General features: G+C 39.8%; 1 protein-coding gene and 1 non-coding gene across 2 annotated transcripts in view; both read right to left on the reverse strand.

Annotated features, from left to right (window-relative positions):
• Positions 1-17,767, reverse strand: part of LOC131938415 (transmembrane protein 272-like) — a 39,215-nt gene that overhangs the window by 11,316 nt on the left and 10,132 nt on the right. The gene's annotated exons all lie outside the window — the stretch shown is intronic.
• On the reverse strand, positions 3,222-3,292 carry Trnag-gcc (transfer RNA glycine (anticodon GCC)). The gene has a single exon. It is a non-coding gene; the product is annotated as a tRNA-Gly (tRNA).

Below are 17,767 nucleotides of genomic sequence, written 5' to 3' on the forward strand. Positions count from 1 at the left end.
CTACACACACATGTGTTAGACCAATGTCCTACATACACCTGTGTTAGACCAATGTCCTACATACACCTGTGTTAGACCAATGTCCTACATACACCTGTGTTAGACCAATGTCCTACACACCTGTGCTAGACCAATGTCCTACACACACCTGTGTTAGACCAATGTCCTACATACACCTGTGTACAAGACAGGTTGGTACAAGACAGGCTGGTACAAGACAGGTTGGTACAAGACAGGTTTAGTACAAGACAGGCTGGTACAAAACAGGTTGGTACAAGACAGGTTGGTACAAGACAGGCTGGCTAAATATTGTGTTAAATGATAAATGTTTAGCCTAAAACAAAGAATGTAGAATGTAGAAGAACGTAGAAAAAAGTTATCCTGTCAAAAGAAAGCAAAATAAAAAACCTTTTAACATTCCCATGGGACTTTGAAAGTAACTTGATATTTATTACAACCAATTTTTGTATTGTATCCAAAAATTAAAACATGACATTGTCACGTAGCCATTGCACTCACGGATTATTCTTGCATTTATTAACCGGCAACTTCTTGCATTATTTATAAACTTAAACAAATTTCTTGTACTCATATGACATAATCGATTCTTACGTTCCTAACAAATTTAAAGTATCGAATTTAATATCACATATCATGTGAAGTATTCCGTCCACAATAACATTTTAATAACTGAATCTTTTTTATACGAGGAAGTGTTACGTTATCTTTAAGATTTATCCCCCCTTAACAAGAAGTCTCTAGAGGTTTGTTAGAGTTAGTATAATGGAGAGGATCGCACCGAGTACTAGGAATTAACAAGGGAAGCAATTATACCGTTTACACTAAGGAAGGGTCTATAAGGGAGAGAACCAAGCAATTCTATCTTCTTTTTTTTTAAATGAAGCAGATGCTGATAAAATGTATTATTTTTAATTTTAAATTGAGAAAAGGTTTTATGTAATTATTTTAAAATGTTTTATGACTTTAATAAATCATTGTCAAACCAACCGTGATGTACAATGCGTCATGGCTAAAATACCCTCCGTTCAGTAGCTGTGTGGACGAATCAGTAGACATTCAATATGGCCGTCTGGTCACTAATCAAGGCTATAAATACACACTGTTACGTCACATGGTGCTCACGTGACAATCTAGTCACGTGTATTTATGTTAGATCATCTCGGTCACGTGGCGAATACGATTGGGTTATGATTATTGATGTGCAGCAAGACTAAATAAATTATGACCTATCAGGTAGCAGGTGTTTTGTCTATTAGTACTGCTCAGGTATGTGTTAAAATTGTTCAGTCTCTATACACACATCTGATCTTAGCCAGTTTGCATTTGTGGGAACTGTTGTATTACATCAGCTTTCGTGTGTGGGAACTACTGTATTACATCAGCATTCATGTGTAGGAACTATTGTATTACATCAGCTTTCATGTGTGTGAACTACTGTATTACATCAGCTTTCATGTGTGGGAACTACTGTATTACATCAGATTTCATGTGTGGGAACTACTGTATTACATCAGCTTTCATGTGTGGGAACTACTGTATTACACCAGCTTTCATGTGTGGGAACTGTTGTATTACATCAGCTACATGTGTGTGAACTACTGTATTACATCTGATCTCAGCTAGCTTTCATGTGTAGGAACTACTGTATTACGTATGATCTTAGCCAGTTTGCATGTGTGGGAACTATTGTATTACATTTGATCTGTTGTTGGTTTTTTTTTTTGTTTTTTTTTTTGTTGTTTTGTTTTTTTGTAGCCAGTCAAAGAAACAGATGAACTCTACTTAATCTAAGTCCGTATATAGGTAACTTCCTTTTCAATTGTGAGTGTAGCTTTTTTCTTTTTTTTCAGACATCAAGGATGGTTTGTACGTAAAGTTTGCTAAAATGTGTGACGTCATCAATGGACACCGCCTCCTCGTTTAAAAATCGAAACTGGAAACTGGAAATAAAACCCAATGTAAATCACCGACGACTTTTTACACCCGACGTTAACTCGAGTCGATCTATTTAAACCTTCAAGAAAAAAAAATGTAGATACATGACGTCACGTCCTGACATGTCAAGTCACGTGATGGCGTTCGGACGAGCACGACAGTTTCCGGAAAGTGCCGAGTCTCTGAAAGCGCGAGGTCCATCTCCGTGAAGTGTGGAGTGTCGTGTCCGTACTGCTGCATTCACTCCCGGCCATTTGCGCCGTCGTCACTTTAGCTCACTCCTGTCTTTAGCTGAATAAATCTTGCGAAATACCTGATTTCGTTTTTTTCTAATGCCAGACTGCAAAACGGAACAACAGAAAGAAAATAAACCGGGAGTGATCTCCCCTAAACTTTCTCGAATATTTTTATATAAAATAACAGGGGATGGGAACTCGGGCTATAGACATGATTTTTAATCCATTTTAAATACTTAAAGTTTTAAAAATAGAATAAAATCTCGTAGACAAATTAATTGCACACCAAGTGAACGCGAAATAAAAAAGCGCATAATAGTGCGCAATATTATTAGTACTTTTAAAATTTACATTAGTTTTTTGAGAAATCGGAAGTGGCGTAAATTACTACTTCCAGTCAACGGAAATTACTCAAAATTTAACAGAAGGTAGAGAATTAGATCTTTTACTTACATGTGAAATTTCATTTATCTATCTGAAATAGTACTCAAGTTATAGGCTTTTAAAAAATTCAAAGTAGGAAAAGTACCACTTCCGGTTATCGGAAATCGCTCAAAAGTTGATACGGATCTACGATTTTGATGAAATACTTATATATGAAATTTCATCAACCTAGCTGTAACGGTACTCAAGTTATCGTGTTTACACACGGACAGACAGACAGACACACACACACACAGACATACGGACAGAATTGCAACGCCCAGTTTTTCAAACTGGATTACGCATAAAACCTCTTAATTTTGATAAATCTGGATTGATAATTTTTGCCCGATTAAAATAAGTCCTCTATACTTCGGATGTGATGAAGGACTGAGGTGTAATACGGTAAAAATTGTTAAAATTTCAATTGATTTTTGTGCACGATTACAATACTTTCTCTATACTTCGTATATACGAGAAAGTAAAAAATCGTTCATGTATTTCACAATCAACACAACAAATGAGAAATAGAATCCGGTCGTAGAGATCAAGAGTTTGATAAATTGGATACGGAAAATGTCAAGAACCATTTTCACAAAACATTATTGCATCGACCGGGAATCGAACCCGGGTCACCCGCGTGGCAGGCGAGTATTCTACCACTAGACCACCGATGCCTGCCTACGAATGTAAAAAATTAAGTTAATATTCTTAAATTTAGCGTAACTTTAAAGGTAAAAGTGTATTGTCATAATAAATGCATCACTCAGTAGACCAAGTTGAAGGTTTAACGCTCAGTAATTGTTACGGGTAACAGTAATCAAACGAGAGAATACTAGACGAACTCAGCGTTCAGTAACTGAAAGAAATTATACGAGTTTCAAACCCTGCAATCGAAAGAAAAACAAGTCACCAACACGTTAGTGACCTTTAATTCTGTTGAAATTTCATCTGTCAGCCCCAGGCTTCAGCTAAACTTGACTTGAAGTTTTTATTTTAGGTGGGTTTTTTTTTCTACCGTCACCTCAGTTAGATGTGGGTGAGAAAAATAGGTGGCCAGATAAACGTTATCGTCAAACACACAGTTAAGTCACATTAAGTTAAAGTAAAAAAAATAAAGTCAAGTCATTATACAACATTAAGTCAGACAACACGATTCCATTTTTTTAACCCTAGGCTGAAGATGAACAAGTCAGGATAAAACCAATAAGCCGTAAATGGTCGTGACTTCTCATTGACGCTAGGGTAAGATAAACACAATGACATGGTACGTCATACAAGCACACGGGTCATGAAGGCACACGGGTCATGTAAACACGCGGGTCATGTAAATACACAGGTCATTTAAAGACATGGGTCATGTAAGTACACAGTCGTGTAAAGACACGGGTCAAGTAAATACACGGGTCATGTAAAAACAAGGGTCATGTAAACACACGGGTTATTTGAATATACGGGTCATGAAAATACACGGGTCAGTCATCATAGCTCATGTCATCAGCAAATCACCTGTTCGTCAAATGCATTGTTCAATAATCGCTCACACAAGTGATGTGTTTAGTGATTCTAACATTGTTCAATAATCGCTCACACAAGTGATGTGTTTAGTGATTCTAACATTGTTCAATAATCGCTCACACAAGTGTTGTGTTTAGTGATTCTAACATTGTTCAATAATCGCTCACACAAGTGATGTGTTTAGTGATTCTAACATTGTTCAATAATCGCTCACACAAGTGATGTGTTTAGTGATTCTAACATTGTTCAATAATCGCTCACACAAGTGAGTAGTAGTATATTAGGTCACTTTTGGAGCGATTTTTTGGCGGAGCAGGATGGGGAAAGGTACAATGACATATAGCAAAATACTCGGGAGCAGGATGGGGAGGCGGGACAATGACATATAGTAAAATACTACGCCAACTGCCGCAGCCTGGCGCATCGCAGGGTGAGCAGGATGCGCAGGCGGGACAACGACATATAGTAAAATACTACGACAACTGGCGTTGGCGGAGCAGGAGGGTGGCGCAGCCTAGGACAATGAGATATAGTAAAATACTCACCCGCCTGGGTGAGCCTGGCGCAGAGGCTGGGCGAGGGTGGGTGCAGCCTGGGACAATGAGATATAGTAAAATACTCCCCCACCCTAGGGTGGCGGAGCAGGAAGGGTGACGTAATCTCCGTTGACCTTGTGACGTAATCAGTGACATTATGACGTAATCACCGACCTTGTGACGTAATCATTGACCTAGTTACGTAATTTTAATGCGTTTTTTTAATTAGTTTAATTTTTATTAACGAGTTACGTAATTGGATTTTAATTTTTTTTTTTTGTTTATTTTAAATTTTAATTTTATAATTTTTATTAACTAGTTACGTAATTTTAATGAGTTTTTTAATTAGTTTGAATATAATTTTTAAATTTTAATTAATTTTTATAATTAGTTTGAATTTAACTACTTTGTTTACTTTTTTAATTGTTTAATTTGTTTGTTTATTTTTTAATAAATTTAATTACTTTGTTTATATTGTGTAATTTTTATTGACGAGTTACGTAATTTGATTATTTGTTTACTTTTTGTTTAATTTGTTGGTTTGTTTATTTTTAATTTTATTTTATTTTATAATTAGTTAAATTATTATTAACTAGTTACGTAATTTGATTTTAATTACTTTTGTTTATTTATTTATTTGATATATTTCTTTTCTTTGATGTATGGTATTTAAAATAAAAGACACTGTTTATTTGATTGTATGTATGTTTAATAGTAAACGGATAGGGGTGTTGGTGGATGAGAGGGGGAGTAATGATGGGGTTTGAGGGTAGGGGTGCGTTAGCGTGTACTTTGTGAATAACATCCATTAACCAGACATGTAACACCTGTTACGTATTGATCGCACCCACTGGGCCATCACAGCATGATGCCCCACCTAATTAATTTTTTTGTTATGCTTCACCGAGTTTCCCCCGAGCGGTTTGATAGGTCATGATGATTAACGACGTACATTAAGTGCCTCTCCGCGTTAAGTGTGGGAACATCTGTTACCACTTTAATTGATTTTTTTCCCCGATCGATATGTCAGCTCTGCGAAGCCAGCAGGTAACAGCTGGTGCTGTAATTAGAGGCGCTTCCCGGGGTTTTCTGCATTACCTGGTTGGTTTTCTAGTACGCGTATGCTACACGTATATACACATTCACACAATCACAGAAACTAACTTTCTTACTTTTATATTAAAAGACAAGTATGTGTTATTGTTTTGTTACTTGTACCTGTAAATTATGTAACTCGGTATCCTATATAAGATTTTTGACTGGAAGCAAAATCAACCATTTAAAACGATGGATCCGAGATGGAAACATCCGTTTACCGCTCTGATCGCTGGGCCAACTGGGAGTGGTAAAACAGTATTCGTCAAAACCTTTTTATCCCAGGTGTCAGAGATGATGGATCCGGCACCCGAGGAAATTTATTACTGTTACGGGGAGTGGCAACCTTTGTTTGATACCATAAAGAACGTTCAGTTTGTGGAAGGTCTTCCTGACTTAGAAAATGGATCAATGGGGGATGGAAAACGTCGACGTCTAGTCGTCATCGATGATTTGATGGCGGAAACAGATGAGCGAATTACAAAATTGTTTACGAAAGGGAGTCACCATCGTAATATTAGTGTCATGTATATTGTCCAAAACCTATTCGGGAAAAATAAAGAACAAAGAACCATCAGTCTCAATTCGCATTACATAGTGTTGTTCAAGAACCCTAGAGACGGTTCACAAATTACAAATTTGGCAAAACAAATGTATCCCGGTCGCGTTTCGTATGTCCAGGAAAGTTTTAAGGACGCAACATCGGCCCCTCATGGTTATTTGTTGATCGACCTTCGACAGGAAACACCGGATAATCTGAGATTACGCAGTAGTATCTTTTCTTACGAGCAGCAAGTCGTTTACGTCCCGAAATAAAAGCAACCATGTCTGAGTCGGTAAAACAACAAGGTGAGATGTTAAGGTTTTTGGCTCGGGCCAAACCACCCGCCGTGAAAGCCGTTGTCGAAAATGCTACCCCACAACTCGTAAAAACGTTATGCGAGTGCTGTCACAATGTCTTAAAAGGCAACGTTCCCCTCACGCCCGGTCAGAAGAGACGTTTGCGTCGTCACAAAGTGAACTTGAGACAACTTACCAAAAAGTCATTGACCGTCAAAAGACGAAAGCAAATTTTGCAGACCGGTGGTTTCCTAGGTGCTTTACTCGGACCAGTTCTCGGTGTGCTTAAAGGTGTCTTGGGATTTTAAAGATGGCCAGGAAAATGCTTTTAATGGATCCTCGAATATTAGAGTCTATGCAACAAAAAGCATATGTACCACCCGATACACTCAACGATAGTCTACGCCTTTTGGATATGCAAATGGAACATATCTTAAATAGGGAAGATTTGTCACCACACGACAAAGTGAGACAATATCAAAAGACACTACAGCTCTACACGACGCGACTTAGCGATTATAGAAACAAGTCCCTAGGATTAGTCGATGTGAAACCATCCACCGTGAATACCCCAACGACCGAGGTTGAAAAACCACAAGAAAACATAACCGAACCTAAAAAAGAAACGATAGACATAACAGAATCTGAAACTAAAACGAAATCCGGCTCGCCTGACTCTGATATTCACCCCTCGAAGAAAACGAAGACACACGTAGAAAAAACACCACCATCGAAACGTACCAGAAGTAAGAAAACTAAAACAAGCACTACCAAATGGGACGCGTGGGAAAAAACCAAACACTAAAAAGACATTACTATGATCCTAGTAGACCAGGTGCCTACGGCGGCGTGTTTAAGCACCCTGAAATTGGAACTAAGAAAATTAAAGAATGGTTAAGTCATCAGGATACCTACACGTTACATAAACCTCTTCGGCGACGCTTTCAGAGGCGCGCCACCATCACCGGTGGGATAAATCACCAGTTTCAAGCGGATCTTATAGATATGCGCATGTTACGAAAGTACAATGGTGGTGCTTCTTACCTAGTGACCTGCATCGATGTGTTTAGCAAATTCGCCTGGGCGATTCCGATAAAGAAAAAAACGGGTAAGGCTCTAGCGGAGGCCGTACGTAAAATATTTACTACTAGAAAACCTATAAATTTTCAAACAGACAAAGGTAGTGAATTTGTCAACAAGACATTTTTAAAATTTCTTAAAGATGAAGGCGTTCATTTCTTTACCACTGAGAATGAAGATATTAAGGCGGCTATAGTTGAGAGATTCAATCGAACATTAAAAGAAAAAATGTGGCGGTACTTTACAAAAACAAATCGTCTTCGTTACATTGATGTCGTAGACGACTTGATCACCAGCTATAACCACTCGTACCATAGGAGTATTCGTATGGCCCCTGTGAATGTTAATTTGTCTAATCAAGAAAGGGTCTGGAATACTTTATACGAACATGGGGACATTACTTATCGAAAAGTATTTAACGAAGGTGATCGTGTACGGATCGGCCAAAGTCGAAACACGTTTAAAAAGGGTTATACCCCGTCGTGGACGGAAGAACTGTTTACGGTGAGCCGCGTGAACGCGACAACGCCTGTAACATACGTCTTGAAAGATGATTCAGGTGAAGAAGTGAAAGGTTCGTTTTACAAAGAGGAGCTTCAGAAAGTGGGGGACAAAAAAGTGTACCGCGTCGAACAAATTATACAAGAAAGAAAGGGTGTCGGTGGTAAAGAGTATTTAGTCAAGTGGTTCGGTTATAACCCTTCATTCAATAGTTGGATTTCAGCTAGAGACATTTCGAAATATAAAGACTAAGGATGGAGGAAACGGTAAAAAGCCTAAGTCTGGATGACCCCGTGTTGGAAGAAACGCTCAGACCGTTCGGTGGGATCGAGGTGAGACCCTGATCCACCACGTCTTCTATCGGTTCAACCATTTCGAGTTGGTTCGATAAACTAAAGACACGACCGGAAATCGTTTTCATCTCTCAAATGTTGGTTATATTTGTTGTCATTGCTTTTTCACTATTTAATCTGACGCGTGGAACGGTCGACGACAAAGAGGGAAAACTCTGGGTCGTGTTGTTATCCAGCTGTCTCGGATATATTTTACCTAACCCAACCATTGCAAGGACCAAAATTTTACAATGAGTTTTTATGTGACCCTGCCTAGCAATACATCACCAAATGTATTTCCAGACAATGAGGCTGGGCATTTTTTCGTTAAATTACCACAGACTATCGATGTGAGTTTACACTACGAAGTTGGTCTGGTCGAGATTCAAATGCCGAACGCGTTTTGTATGCTTAGAGAACATGAAATTTGGCTCCAGTATCATTCCATCACAGAAGGTGAAGACGTTAACCTTTTTCTATATGGATTACGTCAGTCCAAATATCAATACATAGACTTGCTTGTTAACGCTATAAAAAAACTAGTAAAAAGAGAGGTAGATGAACGAAAAGTGGAAGTTATAATTTCAAACTGTAACAAGGGATTTAAGAAAGTTGTCGTAAAAGTAATTGCGGCGGGAATAGAAAGTACCGTCCGTGAGAGGTTGACAAGCTATTTGCTTGTTCCTGGTAGAGTTACAGAGAAACATCTCCCTGAAGACGAAGTAAAAACGGTATTCGTCTATTGTGACCTCGTAAAAACGAGACCGGTTGGTGATGTCATGGTCCCTTTGCTTCGGACCGTACCGATCGTTGAGAAGAAACCAAGTTCCGTTTTTCGTATTTACGACAAACCCCACTACATCCCCCTGAACCGCTTTTCATTCGACACTGTGGAAATACTTTTATGCGATGACTTGGGACAAACGCTCTCATTCACAAGTGGAACGTCAGTGTTGACACTCCATTTTAGAACACGTAAACATTTCGATCTCGAATTACTCACACCATGGTGAAACACACACTTTTACATCGAAACCCTAAATTGTACGAGGATTTTTACTGTAACCAGTACGGTGATGGTTTACCTGTTTTTATCGGTGGACGAAATCGGAGAGGACACGGTATTGGTAGTTTCTTTAGTGGTCTAGGTCGAATGGTCCTCCCTTGGATAAAGACGGGAGGTAAGGCTTTACTCAGAGAAGGTGTTAGTACTGGGTTGCAAGTTGCAAACGACGCATTAGCGGGAAGAGACGTTGGAGAATCGTTCAAAGAACATGCCAAGGAAGCCGGACATCGTTTATTGCAAGGCGCCGTTGATCACCTGGGACAAAACCAATCAGGAAGCGGGTTGAGAAGAAAGCGTGGGCTCTCGAGACCACCGGGTGAACCCTTCGAACAACAGATAAAACTAACACGCAGACCAAGCCACAAACATTCGAAGACGTGTGTTAAGAAGAAGCATCCCAAGTATTCAGATATATTTGCTTAACCATGGCTCTTATTCACCCGAGTTCATGTGAGTGCTTACATTCTGGATTGGATTTATTTAGTACACCCCCGACACAAACTGCCGTCGAGGAGGGTCAATTTGTTGAAATACATCCCCTGGCGTCCTTGGCACAAGGTGCACCTATAGAATTTGCCATTTCTGGCAACAGTGAAGACTATCTCGATTTGTTTAATACTTATTTACACGTGCGCGCTAAAGTGACTTTAGCGAATGGTGATTCAATACCGCCTGACGTTGATGTCGCACCCGTCAATTATTTTTTGCACAGTTTATTTTCACAAGTGGATATTTCGCTAAACGATACGCTAATTACTGCTAGTGAGAACACCTATCCGTATCGCGCCTATCTGGAAGCTACGTTAAATCACGGGGAAGAGGCCAAGAATGGGTCTCTATCGGCCGCTCTTTATGCGAGGGACTTAGCCTGTTATTTCGAGGAATTCAAAGATGACAATAATGAAGGGTATAGGATTCGCCGCACCACCGCTGCTGAAAGTCATGAGATCGATATGATGGGACGTATACACTCTGACATTTTCGCTCAAGATCGGTATATGCTGAATGGTGTTGACATTAAAATTAAACTTACACCCGCAAAAGACAGTTTCACTCTCTTGACAGCAGAACCAAACAAGGGATATAAAGCGGTTATAACGTACGCAACATTGGTGGTTAGAAAAGCCAGACTTAACCCCGCCATTTCTATCGCACACGAAAAGGCTTTAACGACAACAAATGCAAAATACCCTTTTAAACGCGTTTGTGACCTACTTAGGTCGAGTCAGGTTCCATTTTTATTTTGACATTGTATAATTCCTTATAGGGAGTGATGGTGCAACACCTGGGGTTTTTCCACTGTCTTACCAAGGGGGTCTAAGACGTAGAAATTTTCCATTAAGATCTGATTGAATGATTCTGATCAGATGACTATCCCAACCAATGGCTACATGAGTTGAGGATGACCTCCCCTGTGGCAGAAGTCTTTAATTGCACCGCACACTCGCCACACGTGGCAGTTTACCTTGATCAGGCCGTCTACCTTGATCAAACAGTCTATTAAGACCAAGCCGTCCATATTGTCCGGCAATAGATTCTGACCATTTGAACGTGAGAGAACTTAAGTCCTGTGTGTGCCTTGCTTTCTTAAGTTGATTTAGTCTTCTAGTATAATATTACTTGTCGCCAAGTAATTCTTGAAGCTATAGCAGTGTTGTGTGGCCTGTGGCTATTTTTTAGGCAGTGCTGAAATCTGTGATAGTGTTTTTTCTTACATTTTGTAAGTTGGGTTTTGATATTTTATACATTAAATATTTTACCTAGTTTAACCTTGTGTTCTGCCACAACTGTGTTCGCTTGTTAAAGGTTGTATGCAGATTGGATGAGTGTTAATTACAATAGTATCACTAGTTTTCCCTAGACATCGAATTCGAGCCCTAGTGTGTCGTTGTGTTGGTGTTCATCCATTTAGGCCGTAAGGCATTTGCATATAACCCCGAAAAAAGAATCCGGGGACGTTCACCATCTATCTGGCTGATAGATAGGTAAACGTTACAAAGTGGGGGCTCGTCCGGGATTTAATCTGTCGTTCCAGTTGTTGGTTATATCAGTAAGCACTAAGTTTAGTTTGATTTAGTTGTTTTTTTTATCCAGTGTAGCGCCGTGTTCTTACAGCGCGCGCAAGGCTAGAGGTATCTAGGTCAATAGCCAGACGTGTCACGTCCTAGATAAGAGGTCAAGTACACGGCCCAACGCTCAGTGTTAAGTTAGAAAATCTAGGCTTGTTGTGTTTTGAAAGTTAGTGTTATGGAATCTTTTTTGGCTAATCCCACTTTTGAGGAGGTAGAAAAGTTGAGTAGAAAAGTTTTGATTGGTGTTGTTAAGGAATTGAAATTGGATTATTCTGTTACGCAGAAATCAGAGGTGTTGAGAGATAAAATTGTTGTTCATTTTATTAATGAAGGAGTATTTGATGAAAGTTTGTTGGCTGGTGTGTTACTCCGCGAGGAGAAACCTCTAGAGAAGGTAGAATTAGAAGCTAGAATTGCTTTAGAGAAGGAAAAAGTTGCTTTAGAGAAGGATTTAAAAGAACAGGAATTAGAGGCTAAAATTGCTTTAGATAAGAGGAGGTTGGAATTAGAGTTTGGGCAAGTTAGTGATGTCACTTCTCTGGTAGATCCAAAAAAGTTGTCGGTAGGGCAAGTGATTGCCAAATTTGGGAAATTAGTTCCTAAATTTGATGAAACAGATTTGGTCGTTTTCTTTAACTCATTTGAGAGTTTAGCGAAGACCTGTGAATGGCCCGAGACTTCCATTACTGCTTTATTGAGCTCGGTCCTTACTGGGAAAGCTGCAAAAACATACCAGGCACTCTCTCACGACGTTCAAAATAACTATAGTTTGGTCAAGACTGCCATTTTGAAGGCCTACGCACTGACGCCCGAGGCCTATCGGACAAAATTCCGAACACTCCGCAAGTTACCCACTCAATCATATGTGGAATTTCTCTTTGAAAAGGAGAAAATATTCTCAAGGTGGCTACACTCTGAGGAAGTTTCTGAGTTTGAGAAACTCAGGTCACTTATCCTAAGGGAAGAATTCCTAACGTCCCTGCCTGAAGAGATACGACTACACATACTGGATAACAAGATAACTGACATCCAGAAGGCTGCTGAGTCGGCTGACACATATATGTTGGTGCATAAGAAACCACCAGTGTCAGGAAACCGCCTCAACCCCGTGCTTCCCCTTTTTGGCAGCAATCCTCCTGTTGGCCAACACTTGAAGGCATCACAGTCCAGAGAGAACCCAAGATCAACTCTCAATCGTCGAGCAGTATGCCAGTTCTGCAAAAGACCTGGTCATCTTGTCAAGGACTGTTACAAACGTCGTCAATATAACAGAGAGGTGGTGCGTACTTCTGCGCACTATGCTCTATCCCCTCAAGCAGCCAGTTCAAATATGAACACTAGAATTCTAAAGGACTCTAAACCTAAGTGTCCGCAAGAAGGTAGTCAAGTCTCCACACATTATGTGCAGTCACATTTTGACTGTTCACGCCACCATCCAGTTTCTTCCGAGTCTACCGATCTCGAGGGATCGAGAAAAGTTGACTTTTCATCTTTTATTGCCGAAGCCATCATTAGCAAACCAGGTGATCCGTTGTCTCAGCGGAATATCACCGTCCTAAGAGACACAGGGGCGTCACAATCACTTCTTTTGAAAAGTTCAATGGACATTACACCTGAGACGAACACCGGAAGGATTTCCATTATCCAGGGAGTGGGGACAAAATCTACTGTCGTCCCTCTACACAAGTTTGCCCTGAAACATCATCTCGTCGAAGGTGAGGTCATTTTAGGTGTGATAGATAGTATTCCAGTCCCAGGAGTACACCTACTTCTAGGGAATGACCTTGCGGGAAGCAAAGTATACCCCTGTACGGTTTCAGACCCTTTGTCAACAGTTCCAGATAATGATAATGAACTGTATCCTGCATGTGCGGTGACAAGAAGCCAGACCAAACAATTGGCTGATACAACGTCTGAACCACACCTACCATCATCGTCAAGAAATTCGACTCCCAAACTGGAGTCTATGCTTCCAGAAAACACAAGCCTGGGCTTACCCCTGAGAATATCTCAGGAAGACATCATTAAAGCTCAACAAGTCGACGCGGAACTCAAGGCAACGGTCGAAAAATCTCTCTCATCTGACGATGGAGAATATTTCTCCGAGAACGGCCTCTTCTTTCGTCGCTCTATACCAGTGAATGCCTCACCAGCCGAACCATGGTTGGGTAAAAACCAGCTGTGGGTCCCTCCACCTTATCGGCATGAAATACTTAAACTGGCACATGACCATCCAATGTCAGCGCACCCAGGAGTCACTAAAACGACGGCGAAGATCAAAGAACTGTTCTTTTGGCCCAAAATGAGAAATGATGTGTCGCGTTACTGCAAAAGTTGCACGAACTGTCAGTTGGCCGGAAAGCCAAACCAGACAATTCCTAAGGCCCCTTTGAGCCCGATTCCTGTATTAGAAGAACCTTTTTCTAAAATCGTCATGGACTGTGTAGGTCCCTTGCCTAAAACCAAGGCGGGCAACGAGTACCTACTTACCTTTATGTGTTCAAGTACCCGTTTTCCCGAGGCGATTCCCTTACGGAACATTAAGGCAAAGACTGTAGTCAGAGCCATGACCCGGTTCTTCACTACCTTTGGATTACCTAGAATCGTGCAAACAGATCAAGGCAGCAACTTCACCAGTCACCATTTTCAGGAAGCACTAGCCAAGCTAGGCGTTACCCACATCACCAGCTCAGCCTACCACCCTCAGTCTCAAGGCGTACTTGAGAGGTTCCACCAAACCCTCAAAACCATGCTAAGGACGTTCGCTAACAGTAACACCCAATGGGATGAGTCTGTTCCTTGGATTATTTTCGCCGCGAGGGACTGTGTCCAGGACTCTTTAGGCTACTCGCCTTTTCAACTTGTGTTTGGACATTCTGTCCGTGGTCCCCTGAAGCTGATACACGAACGGTGGACAGGTACCAGCGATCATCCTGTGGAAAGCTTTGACGATTTTCACGTTCGACTGAAAGCCGTGTGCGAAATGGCTCACAAGAACTTAAGAAGGGCCCAAGTGAGAATGAAAGGACTGTATGATAAGAGTTCTTGTAAACGAACATTCAATCCAGGCGACAAAGTTCTTGTGTTAGTGCCTAATCTGAACAATGCGTTATCCTTGAGATATTGTGGACCCTTTACTGTGCATTCAAAATTAAGTGATTTGAACTATGTTGTCAATACGCCCGACAGAAGAAAGAAACAGACAGTGTATCATGTTAACTCACTGAAAAAGTATTATGATAATTGTAACAATTTTCATTCCACAGCTAAAATTACTTTACCTGTATGTTCAAATGTTTCTGATGATGTGATACATGATAAATTGAAACCCCCAAAATTGGTAAATTCTTCCTTTTTAGATAATTTGAATGCCCACCTTATGCATTTGTCCACAGAGGAAAGCCATAGATTGTCTCAATTATTCGAGACATTTCCCTCTATTTTTAGGGATGTCCCCAAAGAAGCGAAGGTTCCACCTCATGATGTAGACGTAGGTGACGCAAAACCCATCAAACAACACCCCTATAGAGTTAACCCGGAAAGGGCTGCTTTGATAAAAGATGAAATTGATTATATGCTCAAGAATGATATCATTGAGCCCAGTTTCAGCAACTGGAGTTCCCCATGTCTCCTAGTACCGAAAGACGGTGGATCTTTCAGGTTTGTGACCGACTTTAGGAAGGTGAATGCGCTCACCAAAGCTGATTCCTATCCATTACCTCGAATAGAAGACGTTATTGATAAAGTTGGTCAAGCTAAGATAATTTCCAAAATTGATTTACTTTCAGGATACTGGCAAATCCCCTTATCTGACCGTGCAAAAGAAATATCTGCTTTTGTAACCCCTAATGGTTTTTATAGATACAAACGTATGCCCTTTGGTATGCGAAATGCTGGTCAAACTTTCCAGAGGGTCATTAACTCTGTCATTGCTGACATAGACCAATGTGAGGCCTACATAGATGATATAGTTGTATTTTCTAATACTTTTGAAGAACATATTGTTCAGTTGACTAACCTTTTTAGAAAATTGTCTGAAGTTAATTTTACTGTAAACTTACATAAAAGTGATTTCTGTAAAGGTTCAATTACCTATTTGGGTTATCAAGTGGGAACGAACCAAGTTCGGCCCATTGAAGCTAAAGTAGATGCTATTGTAAGGTTACCTCCTCCCAAAAATTGTAAAGAAATCAAAAAGTTCCTTGGGATGGCTGGTTACTATAGGCGGTTCTGTCAAAACTTTTCAGCTATTGCTGAACCTCTTACTGCATTATTGAAAAAGGGTGTTGAGTTTGAATGGTCAAATAAATGTCAAGAAGCTTTTTTAACCATTAAGTCATTTTTATCTAATGCTCCTGTTATGGCTGCCCCAGATTTCAGCAAGCCCTTTAAACTTGCCATTGATGCTAGCAACTTAGCCATTGGCTCAGTCCTATTTCAAGAAGACAACATGGGGATTGGCCATCCCATTGCCTTTTTTTCCAGGAAATTAAATGAGAACCAAAAGAATTACTCTACTATTGAAAAAGAAGCTTTAGCTTTGGTTTTGTCATTACAACATTTTGAAGTCTATGTCTCTTCTTCAACCAATCCAGTCAGAGTGTTTTCTGACCATGATCCCCTGAAATTTACCTCTAAGTTAGGACAGACAAACCAAAGAATATTGAGATGGTGTTTATATTTCCAAAATTTTAATCTGGAAATTTCACACATTAAGGGTAGTGATAATGTTGTGGCTGATTGTTTGTCAAGGATGTAAAATCTTATTGCACACATTGATCATGTGACATGTTTGGTGGTTGATTAAGACCATACACAAGTGTTGTGTTTTCACATGAAAATGAGTGGTATGAGTTTTGAATTTTTCAAAATTCCAATCCTGTTGAATATTTTGTTTATTTTCAGGTGAACCTTAATTAAAGGTGGTTTTTGATTATATGTAATCTTTTATAATAATATGTCTCATATGACTCAATTGATATTGTAGCTAGTCATTGAAATAAAGGTCTTACCCTGGCGGGTTTACCACTTTTAATATCCACATGGAAATATTGTAATGCCCTTTTTTGAGGGATTTTGATGTATAATTACTTTTTGAAGGGTTACTCCCCTTTCACCATTTGTAAAAGTTGGAGTTACTTCCCTTTTATGTTTAGGGATATTTTCATCTGGAATTATGATTTTGATTGCCTACATTTGTAAAACATTTTTTTTATTTCATTGCCAGATTGGTTCCTTATGTATGTTTTGTGGAACCTATCTGTCACTTCCAAAAAGGGAGGGGATGTGACCTACTTAGGTCGAGTCAGGTTCCATTTTTATTTTGACATTGTATAATTCCTTATAGGGAGTGATGGTGCAACACCTGGGGTTTTTCCACTGTCTTACCAAGGGGGTCTAAGACGTAGAAATTTTCCATTAAGATCTGATTGAATGATTCTGATCAGATGACTATCCCAACCAATGGCTACATGAGTTGAGGATGACCTCCCCTGTGGCAGAAGTCTTTAATTGCACCGCACACTCGCCACACGTGGCAGTTTACCTTGATCAGGCCGTCTACCTTGATCAAACAGTCTATTAAGACCAAGCCGTCCATATTGTCCGGCAATAGATTCTGACCATTTGAACGTGAGAGAACTTAAGTCCTGTGTGTGCCTTGCTTTCTTAAGTTGATTTAGTCTTCTAGTATAATATTACTTGTCGCCAAGTAATTCTTGAAGCTATAGCAGTGTTGTGTGGCCTGTGGCTATTTTTTAGGCAGTGCTGAAATCTGTGATAGTGTTTTTTCTTACATTTTGTAAGTTGGGTTTTGATATTTTATACATTAAATATTTTACCTAGTTTAACCTTGTGTTCTGCCACAACTGTGTTCGCTTATTAAAGGTTGTATGCAGATTGGATGAGTGTTAATTACAATAGTATCACTAGTTTTCCCTAGACATCGAATTCGAGCCCTAGTGTGTCGTTGTGTTGGTGTTCATCCATTTAGGCCGTAAGGCATTTGCATATAACCCCGAAAAAAGAATCCGGGGACGTTCACCATCTATCTGGCTGATAGATAGGTAAACGTTACACGTTGTAATAAAAACCTTTGCTATACCGAAAGGTA

Source organism: Physella acuta, unplaced genomic scaffold (assembly GCF_028476545.2).
Source record: "Physella acuta isolate Inbredline_101_S28 unplaced genomic scaffold, ASM2847654v3 ptg000017l, whole genome shotgun sequence".
NCBI classification, from domain to species: Eukaryota; Metazoa; Mollusca; class Gastropoda; family Physidae; genus Physella; species Physella acuta.